The 13611-nt window shown below is 43.9% G+C and overlaps 1 long non-coding RNA gene across 1 annotated transcript; it reads left to right on the top strand.

Annotated features, from left to right (window-relative positions):
- Window positions 1–7116: 7116 nt before the first annotated feature.
- Window positions 7117–10937, top strand: LOC141571628 (uncharacterized). The gene is made up of 3 exons (XR_012496560.1): window positions 7117–7169; window positions 7332–7395; window positions 10659–10937. It is a non-coding gene; the product is annotated as an uncharacterized LOC141571628 (long non-coding RNA).
- Window positions 10938–13611: the final 2674 nt, after the last annotated feature.

Raw genomic sequence — 13611 nt, 5'->3', positions numbered from 1 at the left:
CTCGATTGGTCTTTACCATTGGACACATCCCGAGGGTCCATGGTTCCATCTACCTCCAGGGTGCCCTCAGTTTGCAGCAGTAGCCCTAGTATTTCCCCTTGACAGTCAGGAGCAGTCAAACCCAACCAGCATTGCATCTCATCTTCTTTTTTCTCTTTCCTTCTTGTTTGCAAATCTATTTCTAGGTGCAAATGTATAATGAATTGCACATGCAGTAGCCCATCAACTTATTTCTTTTCTGTAATGTGTGTTCCTTGGACAGAGCAATATATATGGTGATGCTGACCGAAGGATGGCAGATGCAGAAAGCAAGTCCAAATATAGAATAAGTGTCTATATCTGTGAGAGAAAATATTGATACTTCATGATAGAAAAGATTGAATATGATCTGTTACCATAGGCTAGTGCACCAAGGGAAGACAATATTAGGGGATAAAGGATGATTCGTGCTACTTGCAAATTGGATCACATTACTCAAACTAGCCAGATTAGCACTGGTGAATGGAAGTTTATGTCTTTGAGTCCATCAATAGGTTCCATTCCCACCTCCATGGCCGCTTTGCTCATGAGCCGTTAAACAATCACTAACTTGGTCACTGGTGAGGAGGTTGACTGATAGCTACAGGGATGGGCATAGTTTCCACTGTTTTATTCAGCATCTTTCTCACTGAAGACTGAGGGTCTTTTGGTGAGTATGCACTTGGGGCACTTTCTGAAATGCCCATCCACATACCTTCCCAAACCTCCTTGTTACTAATTCTTCAATCTTGTTTCTTCCAAATTCATGACCAGCCATCTAAGCCTGAGCTTCAGCCCACAGCCCAAGAATCTTATAGTGCCTTACCTTAAGTCATCTTGCAAGAACACATAGGGAGTCTGACAATTAACTTCACGAACTTGTTGCAATGATGTTGCTAACATTTTTTGATATCAGACAGATTATTCATTATGAATTTGTACCAACTGGACAAACAGTTACCAAGTTTACTATTTGGAAGTGCTGAAAAGGCTGTGTGAAAAAGTTAGACGACCTGAACTTTTCACCAACAATTCATGGCTCTTGCATCACAACAATGCACCAGCTCACAGGACACTGTCTGTGAAGGAGGTTTTAGCCAGTAAACAAATAACTATGTTGGAACATCCTCCCTACTCACCTGATCTGGCCCCCAATGACTTCTTTCTTTACCCAAAGATAAAGGAAATATTAAAAGGAAGACATTCTGATGACATTCAGGACATCAAGGGTAATACGAAGACAGCTCTGATGGCCATTCCAGAAAAAGAGTTCCAAAACTGCTTTGAAGGGTGGACTAGGAGCTGGCATTGGTGCATAGTTTCCCAAGGGCAGTACTTCAAAGGTGACCATAGTGATATTCAGCAGTGAGGTATGTAGCACTTTTTGTAGGATGAGTTCACAAACTTAATTGCAGACCTCGTATTTCAGGAGGTCAAGGATATCACCCGTTTTATTCACCAATGGCTTCACATTAATAAATGAATGCCTAAGGTTACTTTTTAAAATCCTAAACTAACATTGTAATCATTTTTTATTATTAATAAAATTTCTTCATGCAATCAGCTTGAATGGCTAGGTAATGTAATATTATGTTTCTAGTGAGCTGGGGTCTAAGAGAGTGCCTGTTGGGCTATGAGGTGGCTCATGTCACTGCTTGCCTCTTCTGCAGCCTTTCCAAATCTATCTGAAAGTACAGTATTCTCTGCTTGACTCTTGCTGAAAGTCTTGATTGTTCCAGAAACAAATGTGGTCTGAAGAAGCAAAGTCGAATTACATACATGCAATGGATCAGGGCCCTGAACACTAATTTTTCTGTGGTAGGAGTAGAAATTAAATCAACACATTTTTCATTTGTTTGCTTTTTTGTTTTTGACACTCACTAGGTCCTGGTGACAAGCATCACAGAGATATAAATACAATAACAGCATGTTAAATTCTAAATGGTTCGCATGTGTTATCTAATTGAATTTTCACCATAATTCTATGAAGTGTTATTGCCAAGGTAGAAAGAAGGTGAAGAACTTGCCCGAGGTTTCACAGCGCTGATGTAACACCAGGATCTGCACAAAGCCGTCTCTGAGATCATTCTAGATGTGGTATGAGATGATTTTATTCAAATGCGTTCTTGGCAAAGAAGGACATGAATAAAGAACATCGAAAAGTGGGTTGAATATTTTGCTCTTAAAATGGTGATGAGCTATCTACCCTCTGATGGGAACTGCAGCAGCTCCTAGCTATTTAGAACAAGTTGAAAGACTTGAAATGATGTCTTTAGGAGAAGAGCATCTTGGCAAACCAGAAATGGGAGTTCTGCCTGATTCTTTCCTCAGACTCTGTCTCAGTCCTGAGTTGACCTAGGCTCCTTATCTAATCAGGAGAGAGGAAGGTCTCATAACAAGCCTTCACCTAATCGACTCCTCCACTTAGTGGACGCTCTTCATCTCTTCTGAAACACACACTATCCGATGCCCACAGTAAGTTGAATCCTTATAGCCCGTTGACCACTCTTCCACCCACCTACTAATTTAGCTGCTGTGCTTACCGAGTCAGTTGTGTTAGCTCCCAAATATTTTTGTACTAGTTATACTATTATTGTAAGTAATTAATTTAATTTGATATTACGTGAACTGTTGTGTAGAAACAAATTGAACAACGACAATATGCCAGGCTCTGTTCTTTATGCTCAAAATAAACTCAAATAAAAACTTCTCCCATTTCTGGTTTGCCAAGATGCTCTTCTCCCAAAGACATCATTTCAAGTCTTTCAACTCATTTTAAACAGCTAGGAGCTGCTGCAGTTCCCAAACAATGAGAGCACACACCTCACCGCCATTTTCAGAGCAAAAATATTCACCCACTTCTTGATGCTCTTTATTCAGGTCCTTCTTTGCCAAGAATGCATTAGAATAAAAACAAAGAAACAAAGATCTCTTTTGTCCTGTAACTTATATTCTATGCAAAAAGCTATAATTTACCTCATAGATTTGTGTCTATGAGAACTAAGCTGAATGCGTCCGTGAGACTCAACAAATGTGAGTTGCTCAAAACTTTTGCTTAATTTGGTGTGGTTGAGACAACTGTAAAAAGATTTTTTAAAATATTGCAAGAATCTGGAAGGATTCCACACTCAGAACACTTCACGAGTATCTTTAGATGCTTGTTCTATTTTAAAGAAGCCAAAACTAGAAATGTGTGGATATGATTTATACAAGAAAAACAAAAAAAAAACACATCCAATCAGCAAACCCATACCCAAGAAAAGCTTTGCAAGTTCATCAAAAGATAGGAGAGAGAATGGACATTTACATGTTTTCAGTTAAAATGAAGTGTTTAAAGTAAGTATGTATCTTTTTCTTTTTCCTTTTTTAAACTGCGTTTTCACTGTAAATGGCTTTTTTGTTTTGTTTTTTTCATTGGCAACCAACAGCTAGTTCCACCTGAGCTGGATGAAAGGGTTTATACTCTATTTTCCAAGGACCAGTGGAATCAGAATCACCAAGGGAGCGGCAGTCCTGAATCAGAAGTTCTGGGGGTGGATAGGCCTCGGGAATCTGTAGTTAAACAAACCCCTGGGGACCGACTGAGCAGGGTTGACTGATGAGAGTTTTTCTAGCAATCAGGGAAAAACCCTATGTTTTTCTTGGTCTGGGTCTTCACCCTTAAGGATCAGGGTCCAAGATACTATTTGATGGAAAGACTCCATCCTACCTTTAGAAGTGAAAACTTTTAGGGGTTTTATTTTGAATTGTGTCTTAGCAGAGACCTGGTGTTCAAAGAAATGAAGTCAACGCTCAGTTCTTGGTGCCCAAATTAGATATACCTTGGAGACTGAGAATTAGGTATACCTTGTCTTGAGTTTGTAGTGTTGAGACATCTCAGCAAACGAATCAGTAGGTTATCTTACTAGACAGCATACAGTATAATTAGTGGCAAAATCACATGCTATTGATCCTGTAGGTGGGTGAGAGTCTCAACTATTCTGGTTTGTCCAGGACTAAAGGGTTTCCTGGATGTGGGACTTTCAGGGTTAAAATAGAGACAGTCCCGGGCAATGTGGTACAGTTAGTCACTGCACAGAAGGATCTATTTGCAAGGAAGCGTAGCTGGGGAAGACTTTGTAGGGGAGACAACTGAGCAGGCATTCGAGTCCAGAAGAACATACAGCAGCCAAAAGCTGGGAGGGAAGAGGAAGAATTCTAATTCGAATGCATGAGCGGCCTCAGAGATCCCCAGTACTACTAGTTTAAATCCAGGTATTTTAAACCCAGTGTGTTTCTAGCGATTACTTGGCATGTTGCTACAAGTGTGACAGAGCTAAGTGGTTCTGCAAGCTCAAGTGGTAACAATTCCTAGACGCACCCACCACGGAGTGCAAGCTAACTAGCTCATGTTTGCAGAAGCCTAGGAGTGTATGCAGCCCACCCCGAAACCCAGATATTATTAGCCTTAAAAAAAAAAATCAATGCATGTGAATATACTGTAAGAAGGTAGCCATCTGCAAGCCAGGAAGAGGGCTTCACCAAGAAATGAATTTGCTGGGACCTTGATCTTATACTTCTTAGCCTCCAGAACTGTTAAAAAATAAATTTCTGTTGCTTAAGCAAAAAACAAACAAACAACAAATCACATTTTTGCAGTCCCCCTAATTCCTTTGAAATAGCTGGATTCCTCTCCCTGGAACAAGAGAGGCCACAGGGCCTGATGTGTGTGAGAACAGGATTACACACCAGCCCCAGGCCCTGTTAGTGGTCTGCCATTATCTTCCTGTTACAGGGCTGTTGCGTTCCTCCTTCCAGCCTCTTCTCTGGTTGGCCTGTTCACAGATATCTTTTATATACCATACAGGTAATGTCATAAGACCATAAGATGCTGTATCAATAGATATTACATATCTTTGAATGAAACATATGCTAATGTGACGATACAGAAAACACTGAACAACAGTCTACCCTCAACTAAGGGCAATTCCTACTGCTTCTGGGGCCCAGCTGCATCGGGACGGGTTTCAGCACAGGCGGCTCATTCTCCCTCCAGAGCTGCTGCTGCAGGGGTGTGGGGTGAGTTGGGGCCCTACCTCTGAGCGGCTTCCTATCACAGGCAGCTTACAGCTTAGCCAGGCAAAATAACTCTGGTGAGGGCTGAACTCTCTAAAGCTTTGATGTATGTATGTGTGTGAGTGTGTATGTTGTGTGTGTAAGTGTATATACTGCATGTGTATATGTGCATATGTACATGGGGTGAGTGGGTATTTGAATGGGTGCTTATGTATGTGTCTAAGTGTGTATATGTGTGTAACATATATGTGCATGAGTTTGTATGTTGTGGGTATATGTGTGGGTGTAATTGTGTATGTTGTATGCATGTATGTGTGGTCATGTGTGTGTGTGTGTGCACATAGCTTGCTTGAGGGGTCCCCCAGAGTTGCTGGCTATGCTCTGGTCCTCAGCTGGTGAACCAGTCTTGCCAGTCCCTGAATGTGGGTGCAGAGACATTCCCCTGCTCCTTGTTCTGGGAAGAGGGTGGGTGACAGTGCGGGGAGAAGGGGGGGTCAGCAGGAGCAGAGCCTAGGCCGGGCAGAGGCCTGTTTCCACACCTGGACTTGCCTCCCGCATCATCAGAGTGCGATCACAGGGAGAGGGGTCACAGGCGGGTTCACCACCTACAATAACCAGCCTGAGACATCCTGCCAATCTGTGATGCTGCTGGAAGCTGTTCACTTGGCCATTGTTGCTAAGCAATAGAATATGAATCCTGCCTTGGTGGCCTCATCCTTGGCTAGGGTTTCGTGAGTAAGAAAACACAGATGTTGACGAGCCAGTCCTGGGTGTGGTCACACTCAGGTGAGAGGACCTGCCCAATTCCAGAGCTTCTGTGGCTAATTCTGCCCCTGGCCAGCCCACCACGCAGGACAGATGGAGTGAGGATTGAGCAAAGCTGGTTTTCTTCACACCTTTTACAGAGCCCAGAAGTCATGGCTACTCTTGCAGGATTGCTGTTAATGAATCTGAAAAATCAATATGGCAGCAGAATCCACACTAGCTGTTTGCTACTTGACAGTGAGTGGAAGAAAGGATGGAGTCTTACTAACCAGAATAAAGGTTTAAAAACCCAGGGAAATGGGCTGGGAATCCGGAGGTTAAGACGTTGGGGATCACTCACTGTCGTGAGCCCCAGAATTTGAATACCAAAGACTCCTTGGGATTACAGCTTCTTGGGGTTTCTCTCCTGACAGGCTTAGACAAGAGCTCCTTGCCTGTCGGTGGTTTTTCTTTTTTTTTCTTCAGGAGTGTCACCCACATAGGTTATTGCATAACTGTCCAGTCACCCAACGTGGCCTTAAGGAAAGGACATGATTGGGTTAGGAGTTATTCAAAGATGGCGTCATTCTCCTCCCTCATGTTAGGTCTTTTAAACAGTCACATCAAATACCAGGATGGTTCATGACCCATGTGTACATGGTTACACATGGACATTTAAAGCCACTTCTTCAGGTAGGGAGGTACTTGCCACCTCCTGACAGGACTTCAGACAAGTTGGCCTCTGGCCACTGGTTTTATTTTTCTGTAAAGATAATAGGTTCTCTTTGAGACCCCTTAGTGCTGATAACCATGTGACTACCCTTCTTTTCTTCTCTCTGCCCTTCATTTCTTTCTTTCAGGAGTGTTAACCTATGAATGACCCTTAAAAAAAAAAATCATGTTTTACTCTCATTGCAGTCACCAAAGTCCACTCCATATTTTTCCAACACTCATTTTAACAGTAGGAACTTCCCATTTTGGTCTTTCTTATAAACATTACTCATGCTATAGATTAGAACTGCCCAACAGGGCTCTCCGCAATGGTGGAATATTCTATATCTGCGCCGTCCAGTACAGTAGCCATTATGTGTGGTGCTTGAGCAATTAAAATGTGATTAGTCTGACTGATGAACCACATTTTAAATTTTTGTTAATTTTAATGAATTAAACTTTAATGAGCTGCATGTGGCTAGTTGCTACAGTATTGAACAGTGACTTTATAGAACATGCCTGTATCTTCCAAACTTTCCTCCACTGCACCCTCCAAATCCCAATTCAATTGTTGTTTTTTCCCCTTAGGTGATCCAGGCACACTTTGTCACCCCTCTCTAGGCTCCTTGACACCAGGGGAAGTAAGTAAACACTCAGCTCATTGCCTTCCAATTTCTGCAGTTCTCAGACTCTGTCATGCAGCGAGTGGGAGGGTGGGGTTGGGAAAGGCTTACTGTAATGTCAGTAATATGGGTGAGAAAATTTCAGTTCTTTGCCAAGCATTTTCTTTGTTGATACAACAGGTTTATCTGCTTATGTGTAAAAGAGAGCTACAGCCAACCCTGAAATGAGATGCCTGAGCCCCAGGTGGGTGATATTTCTATTTCAATTTAATGTATGTTTAAACTAATATAAGTTATTAGAGTTATGTGTGCTTGAAGGTACCATATTACAAACGTTTTAGGAGGAAACCTGTGGAAATTGCAATTACAATGACATAACTAGAGAAGAATTTGAAGCATCCTGAGTTTGCACGAGGGGAAGCAGCTCAGGCTTTAAGCTTCCAAATGAAGGACCTTCTTTCCAGGACAAAATAACCAGACTGTAATCAGATGATACTGGCAAAGACCTGGGGTAGAGGAGATGACTGAGACGGGCAAATTTACACAAAGAGCCTGCAAGGCAAAGAAAAGGATAAGGAATTTCCAGGGTAGAAAAAATAAAATTCATACTTTTTCCAAAAGTCAAAGACAATTAAGCCCCCAAAGGAGAAAATGGCTAGAAAGAGGATACAGCGTAGACAATGCTATGTATCTGGAAGAGGTCTAAGGACCCAAGAGCGCTCATCAGTGTCAGGTTAACAGGCAGATGGGGCTGCCCAAGACTGGATGTCAGACAGAGACCATGTAAAGGAACAATTTACAAAGGAACATTGTTCCACGCAAAGGAACAATTCCCAGGTCTGGGGAACAGACCTTGATGAAAATAGTAGAAAGTAGCACCTTCATTTATTCAGCCATCCAGCTCTTTTAGTTAGCTCAAGCTGCTATGACAAAATACCATAGACTAGGCGGCTTAAACAACAGACATTTATTTTTCTCACCGTTCTGGAGGCTGGGTGCTGGCCAATTTGTTTGCTGGTGAGAGCTGTCTTCCTGACTTGTAGGTGACTGCCTTCTTGCTGTGTCCTCACATGGCAGGGTGGGATGAGGAAAAGAAGGGAGGGTGGGAGAGAGGGAGAGAGAGAGGAAGAGCTCTCTGTCACCTCTTCTTATAAAGACACTGTGGGGACAGAATCCCAGAGAGCAGTTTCTAGGCTCTTGGTCTTACGTGGAAAGGTGCTGGTTCGGTTATTAGATGGCCATCAGCTGTAATCAGATGGGCCATCCACTAGGGCTGGTGCCCATCAGCTATTACCCATTAGCCATTAGCCATGAATATAACTGCCATTGCTACGCTAGGGGGAGGGTTTGTTGATTGGCAGAGAAGTAGATGGTGGATTGGGCTAGCAAGTGGGGTTAGCAAGTGTGGATGGCAGACTGCGGATCGTGTGGATCCTACTTCCTGTGTCTCAGCTGACCGCCAGTGAGATTGGGGTGCAGGAAGACACCCTGTTGGGGTACTGGTGGACGTTTGCTTTTGTATCTCCACCAGCCACTATCGAGAATACAGTGGTATGACTCCCCTATCTATGGCTCTGTCATTGTTCCTTTTTGGCCTCACCAAGTCCTGCATTCTTGTGTGAGGAGCGGGAGCTGAGACCCTGCCTTACAGACACTAATCCCATCAGACCAGAGCCCCACCCTCATGATCTTGTCTCACCTTAATTACCTCCCAAAGGCCCCATTTTCAAATGCCATCACATTTGGGGTTAAGGCTTCAATGTAAGAATTTGGAAGGGACACAAACATTCAGTCCATAACACAGCCATTCAATAAATATTTATTGAGCACCTAGTAAGTACTACAGTTGTGTTGATGGATAAATACTGTCTCTGCCTCAAGGAACTCAGTGCAAAAAACCACAACTGAAAGAGGCAAGTGCTCTAGTAGAGAAAGTGCTGGGAGTGCACAGAGGATGGGGGACAAAGTCTGCCTTGGGGTGTACGGAAAACCTCGTGGGAAGGTGGCATTTGAGTGAGTCTTGAAGGACAAGGGAGGCATGGAGGGGGTGATTCCCAGGCAGAGGTGACAGTATGCTCCAAGTCAGGGATGTGGTCAAGAGATCCATGTTGATGTGCTGGGTTATGGGGTTGCAGATGGTGGCATGGGGCAGGGTAGGTAAGCAAGAGATGACATTGGCGAGGCAGGTTGCACTTGGGAGAACTAGATATGGCATCATAAGGACGTTGAACCTAATACCACAGGAAATGGGGAACATGAGACCTACAGAAAGGTTTTAAACAGCAGAATGTGCATAATTTTATGTAGGAAGCTAATGGGCATTGTATTAGTTTGCTAGGGCTGCCATAACAAAGTGCCACAGACTCGGTGGCTAAAGCAATAGAAATGTATTTTCTCATAGTCCTTGAGGCTAAAAGTTCGAGATCAAGGTGTTAGCAGGTTTGATTTCTTCTGAGGCCTCTCTACTTGGCTTGTAGACGGCTGTGTTTTCCCATTGCCTTCGCGTGGTGTTCCCTCTACGTGTATCTATGTCTATGTCCAAATTTCCACTTTTTAAAACGACATCAGTCATAGTGGATTAGGACCTCCCTAAATACTTCATTTTAGCTTATGGCCTCTTTAAAATACCCTATGTTCAAATATGGCTACATTCTGAAGTACTGGAGGTTAGGGCTTCAATGGATGAGTTTTGTAGGGAGGGGGAACACAATTTAGCCCATAGTGTGCAGCTATGCTGAAGGTAGGCTGGATAAGAAAGACTGGTAGGCGGGAACCACTTACAAAGCTCTTTCATACACGTCCACTTGTTGGGTGATGGTGAAGATGTGATTGGGGGCTGTGGTAGAGACAGAGAGGAAGTGTTAGATTTGGAAGGTATTATTTGGGAGTTAGAGTCAATAACAATAATGGGGGGTGAAGGGGAGAGACATAACTCTGGGCCATTTCTAGAGTGGACCTTTTGAGAGGAGGCTGACGGCTGAAACCAAGGCAAAGAATTTAGTAGAAGAGACAAGTTTGGAGCCCTTATCTCAGAATTCTTACCTGTTGATAAATATTTGACAAGCACGTGAGTATGAAACCCCATGAGTTTAGGATGGAACAGAGACTCTCATTGCAAAGTGATGTGGTCCATTCCTCAGTGTAGCACCCAGGATCTGGTGCTTAGCTAGAAGTTGGACACTTTGGGGAATAATTTTTTAATCCAGAACTTCACCCTGCTAAAAAAACAACAACTCTGTTTCTCTAAGATGTTGAGCATGTGCCTTGACCAGGTCTAAACAAATGAGCCAATATGTTTCCTAATATCCCAAAGAAGTAGTTGGTGACAGAGCTGATCTTTGGGAACAGGGTTATCTAGAAAAATCATTGGAGAGACCTAGATGCAGGGAGAGCGATCCTTTGTTTCCTCTTGAACCTCATTATTCCCATTTTGTGCACTCTCAACATTGTAAGGCCAGTCTGTACCACATTACTTACGTTCTGTACTTGTTTTTGACCCAATGCCAGAGGCAGCTGGACCCGGGAGATCTTTGATTTCATTGACAAATAGCTCCCAAGCCTGAGTAACTTCTAAAGCAAAACTTCTAAAGCCTCCCCTTTGAGAACTGAGCGCTCCTGCCTTTTCCTCTTCCATGCTGCTTCCTGAAGCTGGGTCATCACCACTGCTGTTTTCCTCTGAAATACTTACTAGCACCTTGAGCATAGCACCACTAAGAACCAGGTAAGAGGGGAGAAGGCAATGAAGATGAATGTCAGAGTTCCTGCTTCCAGAAGCATGAAGACTCCTGAGAGGATAAGGCAAGTACAGGATATTAAAATGGGACTCTTGTCTCAGTTTTGGCTGAGGCCCCAAGTCAATAGGTGGCGAGAGCAATGACATTCCAAAGTGAGGTGTGTGGTTTCCATGCAGGACTGCAAAGGAGGTGGTTGGAAACCAGCTTTGAGGCCCCCAGCTGACGACTCACTGCAGCCTATACCAAACACTGGAGAGTCTGAGAGGGGCTGGCGATTAGAGAGAGGATTTCTTTAAAGACAAATAAGCATTGTGCAATAAGATTTATCCCTCCATGGAGAGAGGGTGGGATGCTTCCTTCTTTCCTCAATCTGTGAGGGTGGTTTAAAAGACACATTTTGGAGAGCTTATTAGGTGTCCCCAGGAATTTAGTAACTCAGGGGACTAGAATCTGATTTCAACAAGAGGATTCTCACAGTTAAGAGGTTGGCTGAGGCCACAGAGAAGAGGGCTGTAAGCCTGCACTTCTACTAACTGCAGGCCAAGGATGCATGTTCATTGCGGTCCAGAGCTGGGCGATGTCGCAGAGAGCCCTGTGGGATTATCATAGAGAATTCTAAGAGCAGAAGGAAGCTAGAGATATTGCTAGGTGACCAGGGACCAAAGGAGAGTTTTTAAGTGACCAACTAGATGGGATGATTTTGTCTGAGTCAAGGGCATGACAAGTAAGAAATATCTCCAGTTTCAGGGGGCAGGAGGGAGGCTTAGAGAAAGAGTTAGCTTCATATACGAACGATGGCCGATGGTGTTGACTGCTAACCTCAGCCCTGATTCGAACCATGGAGAGGTCAAAACGTACAGCGAGCAAGGTGGGAGGAAGAGAGAAGAAACCATGGCGGCCGAAACTGATGGGCCGGATGTTGTGGAAGCATTGTCTGAGTGTGAGCAGGAAGCCATGGGCCTGCCTGAGATTTCATCTGGGAGCAGGGAAAGACCCAGCTCCACAGAGCAGGTTGCACAAACCCTTTCAGGGGAAAGAAAACACTGTGTTCTGACTGTACCTATGAATTCCCCACATTCACACACATAGCGGTGATGTGAGGCAAAATGCCATGCATGTCCTTCATTCTCTCAGCACATGCCCATTCGGCCCCAGCCCTGTGCCAGGCTCTGAGCAGGTCCTGACCCTTCCCAGAGCTGATCGTCTAGTGCAGGAGACACTGGACCCCACGACACAAGCTTACACGCAATACATTCTGAAAATTTGACAAGGGAAGAATCACAAGGGAGTGGCGTGGAAAAGAGGAAAGGCTTCATGGAAGCGAGATGACTTGGGTCCAATCCTGCACAAGCCACCAGCCTGAGTGGGCCGCATGCCAGGGAGGCTGTCCAGACAGAATGACTAATGTTCCAGCTTATAGGGGGAGAAGTGGGGCCCAGTTTCGTGAGAGCACAGAATGTGCAAAAGCCCAAATGAGTGTGATGCCATTGATATGACATAGAATAGAACAGCAAATCTGTAGACACAGGAAGTAGATTAGTGGTTGCCTAGGGTTGAGTGGTGTGCTAATAAGCCCAAGACTTTTTGTTGGGGTGATACAATTTTCTAAAATTAGATCGAGGTGATGTTTACCTTAAATATAATAAATATACCAAAACCATTGAATTGTATACTTTAAATGGGTGAATTGCATGGTGTGTGAATTTCATCTAAAAAAACGCTTCTAAAAAAGGGAATCTAGTCACAGCACAAGAAATATACAATGATACAATCTATAGATAATTCAGAATCGGGCAACCCTAAACAAAATGTCATTTAGGAATAGGTGGTAAAACTATAAAGAAATCAAGGGAATGATTCTGCAACTGTCAGGGGAGTGTTCTCTTTTGGAGACAGAAAGGAGATACATAAGTGGGGGTACACAGAAGTCAGTGGCTATCTAACAAAAGCTCCGAGTCTTATTGTGATTGGTGGTTTCACAGATGTGGTCTTTATAAATGTAAGTTGTACATCTCTTAGGAACACTCTTTTGAGTGAGTGATGTGTCTCAAAGAGAAACGTGTAGGGGGAAGCCAAATGAGAAACGGACAGTAAGGTACTTGGGGACTCACAGTGCAGGGTGCAAAGCTCCAGGTGAGATATTTGCACCTAACGATGGAGGCAATGGGAAGCCAATGAAGGTATCTGAGCAGGTAACTGAAGGGATGAGAGAGGTAGTTTAGGAAGGGATCCAGGCTCTGTATGCAGGATAGATGGAAGTGGGGGAGGGGGCAAAAATGGGCGGGGCACGAGAACAGGGTCTGAGCATGCGCAGTGGAGCAGTGGCGGGGCAGTGCCACCAAAAGAGTGTGGGGACTGCTGTGAAGAAACCCATCAGGACATGAGTTAAGGATAAAAAAATCCCTGAGAGTATGAATGTTGGTGCAGAGCTAGGGAGTCGGGGAGGTGGGATTGGAAGGAAGACAGCTGAACAGCTTAGCTTTGGACACACAAGGAGTATAAGAAAATGCTTTATTACAAAATGAGGGATCGCAGGAGACTGCAACTATAATTCTTGGCAAATTGTAGGTTTCCAGGTAATTACGGGGTCTTTCCAAGTTCTTTTTGTTCCTGGTTCCTTGAGGAACCTGCTCCTTCTTTGTAGTTCCATCCCTCTCCTTATCCTGGTCTCATCTCCAGTTCTTGTTGCCACAACTTCCCTAGAGGCAGAACAAGATGAGTTCTGT

This window comes from Rhinolophus sinicus, linkage group LG01 (genome assembly GCF_036562045.2).
Source record: "Rhinolophus sinicus isolate RSC01 linkage group LG01, ASM3656204v1, whole genome shotgun sequence".
Classification (NCBI taxonomy): domain Eukaryota; kingdom Metazoa; phylum Chordata; class Mammalia; order Chiroptera; family Rhinolophidae; genus Rhinolophus; species Rhinolophus sinicus.
The sequence above is the reverse complement of the archived record's forward strand: the minus strand, read 5'-3'. Positions and strand labels throughout refer to the sequence as shown.